Source organism: Octodon degus, unplaced genomic scaffold (assembly GCF_000260255.1).
Source record: "Octodon degus isolate 3935 unplaced genomic scaffold, OctDeg1.0 scaffold00018, whole genome shotgun sequence".
Lineage (NCBI taxonomy): Eukaryota > Metazoa > Chordata > Mammalia > Rodentia > Octodontidae > Octodon > Octodon degus.
Genome location: NW_004524594.1, coordinates 19,186,272 through 19,195,561, shown reverse-complemented (window position 1 = coordinate 19,195,561; position 9,290 = coordinate 19,186,272).

The window sequence follows — 9,290 nt, the reverse complement described above, 5'->3', positions numbered from 1 at the left end:
TGTGTGTGTGTGGCCAGCTCAGCCCACCAGGGGGTGGGGCTGGCTGGCATGTGGTGCTGGGGGATTGAACCGCGGTCCCTGTGCTTTGCCAAGCTCGTTGTAAGTAAGTGCTTTAGACCACTGAGCCATCTCACCAGCCCTCTTTCCTTAGATTTTTATAAAGGTCTATACATGTCTTTAAAAAGAAACCTTTTGAATTATAATCCTGCTCCCCCCCCCCCATTTCTCTTAGCATTAACTATCCTGCTGTGTCTGCTGGGATCCTCCACATCAGCAGATCTGAGCCAGGTGCCTTGGAGGATACCATCTGCCCTTGTCTGATAAATTCTTCCAGGGAAGAACAACATCCCCCTCTTTCACATGTCCACCCTTCAAAGAGCAGTTTCTGCATCCCATGATCTCTTTATCCCCAGCTAGGCCCTGGTGTAGATGCTATGGCAGTGGGATATGACTTTTGTCCCTGGGATTCTGGAAGTTCCTGTGCTGTGTGGACATTTGGAGCAGCATGGCTCCCTCCACTGGATGTCTGCAGGTGAGGGACAGTGCTTAGTGACAGCCACTGGCAGCCACCTGGAAGCCGGAGAAGCTGGGGGCTAGAAACCTCATGTGCCTCTAGATCAGACACCCAGGCCTGAGCCCCACAAGCTAGGGCTGCCTCCTTGTCCTCCTGGCAAAATCTGGGTATGGCCTGAGCCTCATTCTCACCCTCAGAACCACTGGAGTTGGCGGGTGGATGTGGCCGCAGAGCCGGTCTCCAACATCTGACCTTTATTCCCAATGTTCTCCAGCATCAAAATGAATGAGTTTCCAGGGAAAGGTTTGACTGGTCACAGCAGCAATCCCATGTGAAAAGCAGCAATATTTTTTCATGTCCATATAAATGGAATAGTAATTGACTTAATGGGAAACTGACAAGAACCACATCAAAAGCGATCAGTTCACTTCAATCTGCAATGTGGCATGCCGCTCCGGCCCCGCCCAGGGTGCGCTGAGCTGGCTGCTGAGGCCAGGAGTGGTGGCACACACCTGTAATCCCAGTGCTTGGGGAGGCTGAAAACAGGAGGATCGGGCCAGCCAAATAGCTCAGCAGTTTAAAGGGCTGTGTCAGGGCAGCCAGCCATGCAGGTAAGGCGGCCCTGCCCTGGTGGATGCCTGCATTGTTGTTGAAGGATGGTCTCAGCCAAGAGGCAACATGAACAAGATCTGTCTTCAAAGACAGAGCAGCGCAGGCTCCCGGGACTCCTCCTGTTTCAGTTCCATTCCAGGGGATGCCGGCTGATGCTGAGATACATCCTCACATGCCCATCAGGAAGTAGGAGAGGGAGAAGGAGCCTGCGGTGGGATGTGAAGGCAGACTTTTCCCTAGCATCAGGGCCAGTCTGGTGGCGACTGTTCCATGGAGTGGGCTGCGGTAACCCGGTCTCCATGGCAGTGTCTGACACCCACTTTACAGCAGAGTGGCTGAGCCCCAAAGCCTGGAGCTGCTGATGGACGAGAATCGCATGCATCCTTTGCTGTCACCAGGGATCTTAGTCTCAGGTCTGGGCAGAACCTATCAGGTGGGACAGAGGCCAGGCTTGAGTGTGGATTAACTGTGCTGTCCAGGCCATTTGTCAAAGATCCACTGACTATCCTAGGGTTGCATAGGTCCTATGAGATTTCCACAAGGGAAAGGACTTGTCCAAAGATACCCAGCCAGTGGGTAGCATCCCCTTCCACCCCCAAACAAATGCATACATGGTCTAGTTCCACATGTGATTTATAATGAAATCTTTTAAGAAAGAAAAGCCTCACCTTGTAAGATTCCTTACTACAAACACCTGCCAAAGCAGTTCAGCTGGGGGAGAGGGGCCTGAGGACTACTTAGTGAGTAGGGAGTTCGCTTTTGGAGACAAAAAGTGTTTTAAAAGTGAATAAAGGGGCTGGGGAGATGGCTCAGTGGAATAAGCACTTCCCTGGCAAGCGCAAGGGCCTGAGTTCAATCCTAGGTTCCACAAAAAAAAAAAAAAAAAAAGAAAGAAAGAAAAGAAATTATTTGGGGCCGGGCAGATGGCTCAGTGGAATAAGCGCTTGCTTGGCAAGTGTAAGGGCCTGAGTTCAATATCCGGTTCCGCAAAAAAAAAAAAAAAAGAAAGAAAGAAAAAAAGTGAATAAAGCCGGTGGCTGTGAATGTACCAAGATGTCACCATAGACGGTACATCTTAGAAGTTAACTTTATATGAGCTTCACCTCAATAAAAACAAGTCAGGTAAAAAGAAGACATAATTGTAGCAGGTATGGCTGGGACCCTTGAAATTTGTACTGGATTACAGTCTTCCCATTTTCTTGAGTTTGATGCTTGTACTGGGGGCTAGACAGGCTGTGTCCCGGGGCATAGGACGTATGCCAAAGGTTTTAGAGAATGTGTCCTAGCCATGAGAACGTATGTGTGTGTGTGTTCGCGCACGCACATGTGAGTATGAATGCACGCATGGCCAGATGTTGGTAGATACAGGTGAGGGACACACAGAGGAGCTGCTCATACTATTCTTGAAGCTTATCAATAGGTTTGAGATTATCCAAGATTAAAAACTGCAGCCTACCTCCTGGCCCCCGACTGTGGCTTATCCAGCAGAGCAACAACCCTGCTACTGCGGGAACAGAGTTCCTGCTGCCCGGAAATGCATTCACTATGATCAACAACCCAGCTTCCAGAATGGAAAACTGAGGCTCAGGAGGCTGCACACTGGACCTACTAAGTACCTGGAAGAAAAAGTAGGGTTATTTGGGGTCTCTTGGGGGCGTGTCTCCTCCATACATGGAGTCATGTTGCAGTGTTGCGCCCCCAGTGTCATGGGCAGGAGCACACTCCCCAAGGCCACCCTTCCCTGGAGAAGGAGCCCAAACTCCTGTTGCTCCCTTGGGCCACTCTGCCTCCCTGATCCTTCTCTCTGCATTGCATGACCACTCCATCTTTTCACTTGGTCACTTCCCTTCCTGTCCAATGTAATTAATGCTTTGGGGTTTTTTATGTGAATTTTTACAGACTCGGTTGTGTGCTCTTTGCGGGTCTGGGAGTCTGCATTCTCTCTAAAGCGGTAGTATTTGTGGCCAGGCTATAGAGCACAAAGCCTCTAGCATAGTGATTTAGAGGTCAGTCCCATATCCAATGTTCCAGAACCTTCTGCGCTGTTTTGTCCCCGGTGATCTGTTTAGCTGAAGTCCCATTCTGGGTCACATTGTGTGTATGTGTGTGTGTGCACATGTATATGGACACAAGTGGGCAAGTGTTTGAGTACGTGTGCCCACAGGGGAGTGTGTATGTGTACGAGTCTGTTGTGTGCTTGGGCACATGGTGTAAGTGTGTGCACACTTGCGAGCATGTACTTGTGCCTGGGTGTGTGTGCATGTGTGTGCTCACAGGCACCTAGTGTGTGATCCATGGCTGGTGCTGCCACAACGCTGAGTCTTCCTCGCCTGCTGCAGATGATTGAGGGGAGTACCGGAACGCGATCTCCAGGCCTTTCTCCTGGCCTCTGTAACTGCTGAGAAGTAATGAGGCTGCCCGTTGCCGCCCTCACGTCTGTGAACTGTGTGGAGTTGTGTGTCCACGAGGCTGTCCCCCGACACCCTGGGTCCAGGCGTGGAAGGGGCTGACTGATCTCTGTTACATGAGGGTGACAAGAGGCAGGGCAGGAAGGTGAAGGGCCAGCGGGAGATCTTCAGCCCCCCAGGACCGCCAGTGCTCCGTTCTGGCAGGCCAGCGGGGCCAGAGGCATTTCTGCTTTGAGGCATTTAAACAGATGCTGCGGGCAATGTTCCGGCTTGGGTTTCTGGCCTCGCATACCACAGATCTAGGGGCTGGAGAATTCCTCCCGAGGCTCCCGCTGTGTGCTTCGGACGAGCCCTTGACCCGCTTCCCCATCTAGGAAAGAGCAGAGGCTCGGCTGCAGAGAGTGTCACGACCCAGACCTCTAGCTGTGCTTACTCTGCTGCAGGAGAGGGACCGCTTCCTAAATCCCTGGGGACCGGCTCCTAGGCCGGCCACCCCCAGTCTCACCGCTAGGGGCTCCCTTCCCTGCCCGTCAGCCCCCTACCCAGCGGCGGGCGCTGCCGTTCCCTAGGGTCTCCCCAGGACCGTGCGTGACAGAAGCGCCCCCGTTAGGCCGTGATGGTGGCTCACCACTGCCCCATTGTACTGATGCGGGGACTGAAGCCAGGAGGAAGCCTCCCCAATTCTCCCGTCTCCTCTCAGTCACTGCCCAGTGGTGGCATCGCTGGAGCCTTTGACAGAGCTTCAAGCCTCTGCCAGAGAGGAATGATCCTGGGTCCAGTAGCCAGGGTAGAAACACAGACCTCATTTAGTGCAGTCCAGCCAGGCAACCCGCGCCACTGATGGGTGTCCCTCGCTTTCAGCTCTCTCAGGGTATGAGACTCGCCCAGTCCAGGATGGGCAGCACACGGGATGACAGCCACCGCCATTTCTGACACCTGCTGGACCTCATGCTGACCCCATCGGTACAGTTTCACATCCATACCTTGTCTACATGACCGGCTAGAATTCTAAGAGCTCTGTTTTGTACCTGTCCCTGCCTCTAGAGCACCTCAGCACAGACCGGCAACTCGAAGGGTAGACATCGGTGCTGTCACAAGCCTGGAGGCAGGAGGTCAGAAATCCATGTGGTGTGGCCTGGGGAGCTCAGGCTTCTGGAGCTCTGAGGGTGGACCCTTCCAGCCTCTCCAGTGGCTGGGGCTGCTACCTCGAATGTACCCTCTGCCCCTCTCTTCTTAGATGCTATCGATGGATTACACCCAGGTACATCTCCTTTGCCCAGAGCAGTGTCTGTGGCTGTCAGACAGAAAGCAAAGGACACAACAGTAAGACAGAGTCCAGCCTGGACAGAGGTGCCCTGGAAGGAGCTGGCAGTCTGATTCAGGGTCACTCCAACAGAGAACCAGGGGTGTTCCTGGATGTTGGTTCATTGAGGGACTTCCATCTAGGCTCTTCCGGGGCCCATGGCTTTTTGGTTTGGTCCTTCCCCAACCTGTCCAGTTTGAAAAACAGCCCTCCCTTCCCTGACATGGCTACCATGCCACCCTCTTGTGCTACCTCTGGTCCATGGCTGTCAGGCAGAACTTCGCCTCCACCGCACACTCAGAACTGGGTTTCCCCCATCTCTTTAGGCACCTGGCTTTGTTCTTCTGGCTCCTACTTTTTGCAAAACCATTCTGCTCCTTCCCGGTTGGTCTAGGACAATGTAAGAGTTATTTACACAAAAGACATGCAAGGGCCAGGGAGATGGCTCAGTGGAATAAGCACTTCCCTAGCAAGTGCAAGGGTCTGAGTTCAACCCCCGGTTCCACAAAAAAAAAAAAAAGGGCTGGTGAGATGGCTCAGTGGTCTAAAGCACCTACTTGGAACAAGCTTGGCAAAACACAGGAACTGCGGTTTGATCCCCCAGCACCACAAGTCAGCCAGCCCTGCCCCCATGTGGGCTGAGCTGGCCACACACACACACACACACACACACACACACACACACACACAAATGAATAAATGCTTTTTTTTTAAAAAAAAAAAAAGACATGCAAGGGCTGGGGATTTAGCTCAGTGGCACAGTGCCTGCTTGACAAGTGTGAGGACCTGAGTTTGATTCCTGGTTTGCCCTCATCCCCCAGACAAAACAGGATAATGAGCATCTGAAGGTTCAAGTGGAAGGGAGAAGATGAAACTGGAAGACCTTGCCTGAGAGCTCGGGGGTGAAGCAGCAGCCCCTCCTAGGGCAGTGGGGGTGTTGTGACCCAGCAAGGGCCTTGTCCTGGCTGGACTCCCAGCCACAGCTTCAGCTATCCCCCTCAGCATCCTGCTTCTGTGGAAGCCACAGTGTCCTCAGGGTCACACCAGGAGTCTTTGGGAGAACAGAGGAGCCCTGTCCTATGCCATGAATCTCGATATCCTGGGGCTCAGCTTTCGTGGAATGAGCTTTGCGGAGTATGGCCTGGCCTTGTGGGTTTCCAGACTGCACTTGCCCAGACACAGCCCTTGTCACCTGCCTGTGTCACCCACCTGCTGGTTGCCAGACTCAGATGGAACCAGCTTAGCTGTGCTAAGGGAAGCTCTTCAAAGGGTGGGCCAGGATGCTGGCCAGAGCCTGGTAAGGCTGCCGTGGCTCACCTTTCTCTAAAGAGGCAGATGATAAATATTTTTATCTTGGAGGGACACAAGGTTTCCTTCAGAACGCCTCAGTTGTGTAGTTGTGCTTTTTTGTTGTTGTTTGTTTATTTTGTGATACTAGGGACTGAACCCAGGGTCTTGACTCACCAGCCCTTCTTACTTTGAGATAGGCTCTTGCTAAATTGCCCAGGCAAAACTCGAATTTGAAATCCCACCTCCTCGATTATGGGGCCACAAAGGAAAGTGATTGATGATGTAGAGTGTGCCTGGGGAGAGTCACATGGAGAGAAAACACTCTCTCAGGCTTTCACAGAGAGCACATTGGTCAAGCAATGGCCGTGACTCATCCACATGGCTGACAATGACAAAGGATCTACAGACTGTGGTACAGGGTTCCAGGATAAATCCTGAGGGGATTTGACTGACCTTATCAGATACAAAAGTTACATTTCTCGTTATATAGGTCTTGCTTTACCTTGGTCTTAACCATCCAGCAGAAAAATATAAAAGCAAAGTATAAAAAGTAAAGCCATATTAATATACTGAGCTGTAAAAGGCTCAAGTCAACAACTGCTGACATTGCCAGTCCTACGGAAAATCTACTAGTATTATGAACTACTGAACTATATTGGATTATTTTGCTGAATTCATGCATGTACAATATTTAAATGACAATGGAATATCCTTCTCTGACAAAACTAAACAAAAAAAGGGGATACAAATGAAGGACCATTTTGTGTCTGTATATTCAAAATAGTTAGGATAGATGTACAGCTACTTTCTATTAATTCAATGAATAGAAAGATTTGTTCTTTTTTTAAAATTTTATGTGTGTGTGTGTGTGTGTGTGTGGCCAGCTCAGCCCACCAGGGGGCGGGGCTGGCTGGCATGTGGTGCTGGGGGATTGAACCGCAGTCCCTGTGCTCTGCCAAGCCCCTTCTAAGTAGGCGCTTCAGACCACTGAGCCATCTCACCAGCCCCAGAAAGATCTGTTCTAATAGTGTCTGTGACCAGGATATCATGTCTACATCTTGTACTATGAATAACCACTAAGACGACAACAGTATGCAATGTATTAATTATTGAATGTCCTACTAATCGTGTTTTTTTAAATTTTATTTATTTATGTGTGTGTGTGGCCAGCTCAGCCCGCCAGGGGGTGGGGCTGGCTGGCATGTGGTGCTGGGGGACCGAACCGTGGTCCCTGTGCTTTGCTAAGCTTGTTCTAAGAAGGTGCTTTAGACCACTGAGCCATCTCACCAGCCCACTAATCGGTTTTGAAACTATCTCATTGCTATTTGTTTCTCAATAAAATTATTTAAAAAGTGAAATCCCTCCGCCTCGGCCTTTCAGAGTGCTCAGTTCAGACACACACCTGATGGAGCTGGCAGTCCTGGAAGCAGCAACAGAGGCACCAGTGCCAACGTGTGTGCTGTGTGACTGTTAAACTTTATCAGTGGCAATGAAATTTATGTCGTGTACATTTCACGTGTCACAAAATGGTATTCCTTTTTTTCCCTTTAAAAAAAAACATTTACACACACACACACACACACACACACACAAACATTTACAAAGCATCTTCAGCTTATGGTCTATATACAAACAGGCAGAGGGTGGGTTCTACCTATAGGCCTCAGAGTTACACCCAAGGTTTAAAGTAGGAGAGGACCAAGAAAATCTAAATCTCCATCTAAGGTTTAATGGTGGCCCGAGGGAACATTGCCACACAGTAGGCAAAGCGAAGAAAGCAGAACACCCAGCTCTGCTGGAAAGTTTTGATTCTATCAGAACATGGGAGCCTGAGGCAGGAGGAGTGCAGTGAGTTTGAGGCCAGCTTGGGCTCCACGTGAGTTCCAAGGACAGCCTATACTACAAAGGGAGAACCTGTCCCCAAAATCAAAATAAAATAAAATTTAAGTTAAAAATAAAGTAATTTTTTTTCTGTGTGTGTATATAAAAGTATACATTAGAGCCAGGCATGATGATACACGCCTATAATCCCAGCAACTGAGGGCTGGCCAGATAGCTCAGCAAATTAAAGCACCTGCTCTGGCAGACTCAGGGACTGGGGTTCGATTCCTGGTGTGCCATACTGGCCTCACCCTGGGGCACACTGAGAGGGTGATTGAGACTGGGCATGGTGGCATGGGCCTGTAATCCCAGCGCTTGGGAGGCTGGAAACAGGAGGATCACTACAAGTCAAATCTGTGTAGTGATTGTGTAGTGAGACCCTGTGGACCCTGTACTAAATACACTTAAAAAAAAAAAAAAAAAGAAATCCTAGCAATTAAGAGGCTGAGGGGCTGGTGAGATGGCTCAGTGGTCTAAAGCACCTTCTTAGAACAAGCTTAGCAAAGCACAGGGACCGTGGTTCGGGCCCCCAGCACCACATGCCAGCCAGCCCCGCCCCCTAGGGCTGAGCTGGACACACACACACACACACACACACACACACACACACACACAAATAAATAAAATTTTTTTTTTACAAAAAGAGGCTGAGGCAGGAGAATAACTGTGAGTTTGAGGTCAGTCTGGTCTGATAGTGAGTTCAGGCCAAGCCTAGAATACATAGGGAGACCTTGTCTCAAAATAAACAAACAAACAGTATAAAGTAGGAGCTAAACATGGTGACACACACCTGTAATCTTAGTATTCTGGGAAGCTGAGGCAGGGAGATTACAAATTTGATCCCAGCCTGGACAATTTAGGGACTTAGTGAGATCCTGTCTTAAAATAAAAATAAAAAAGGTTGGAGACGTAGCTCAGAGTGAAGACCCTGTCTTTAATCCCCAACACTAGGGGGGCCAGGGAGATAGCTCAGTGGAATAAGTGCTTGCCCAGAAAGTGCAAGTTTGAGTTCGATCCCTGGTACCATTAAAAAAAAAAAATAGATTTACTCAATACTCCCTGCCCCCATACACACACATACAAAGCGTAAAGGGGGAAATTTTATAATATTTATTTTTTTTAAAGGAGACATTTCTAAAAGAACAGAACATTGAATGAAGGTTCATTAAAAAACTAGAGAGTTCACCCATTTTTTTCCCCTCACTTTTACGTGGCTCTTTTTTCGTTTCTCTTCCACTGTGAAAACAGATCGCTTTTATCAACCCAACCCAGAAGCTATTAG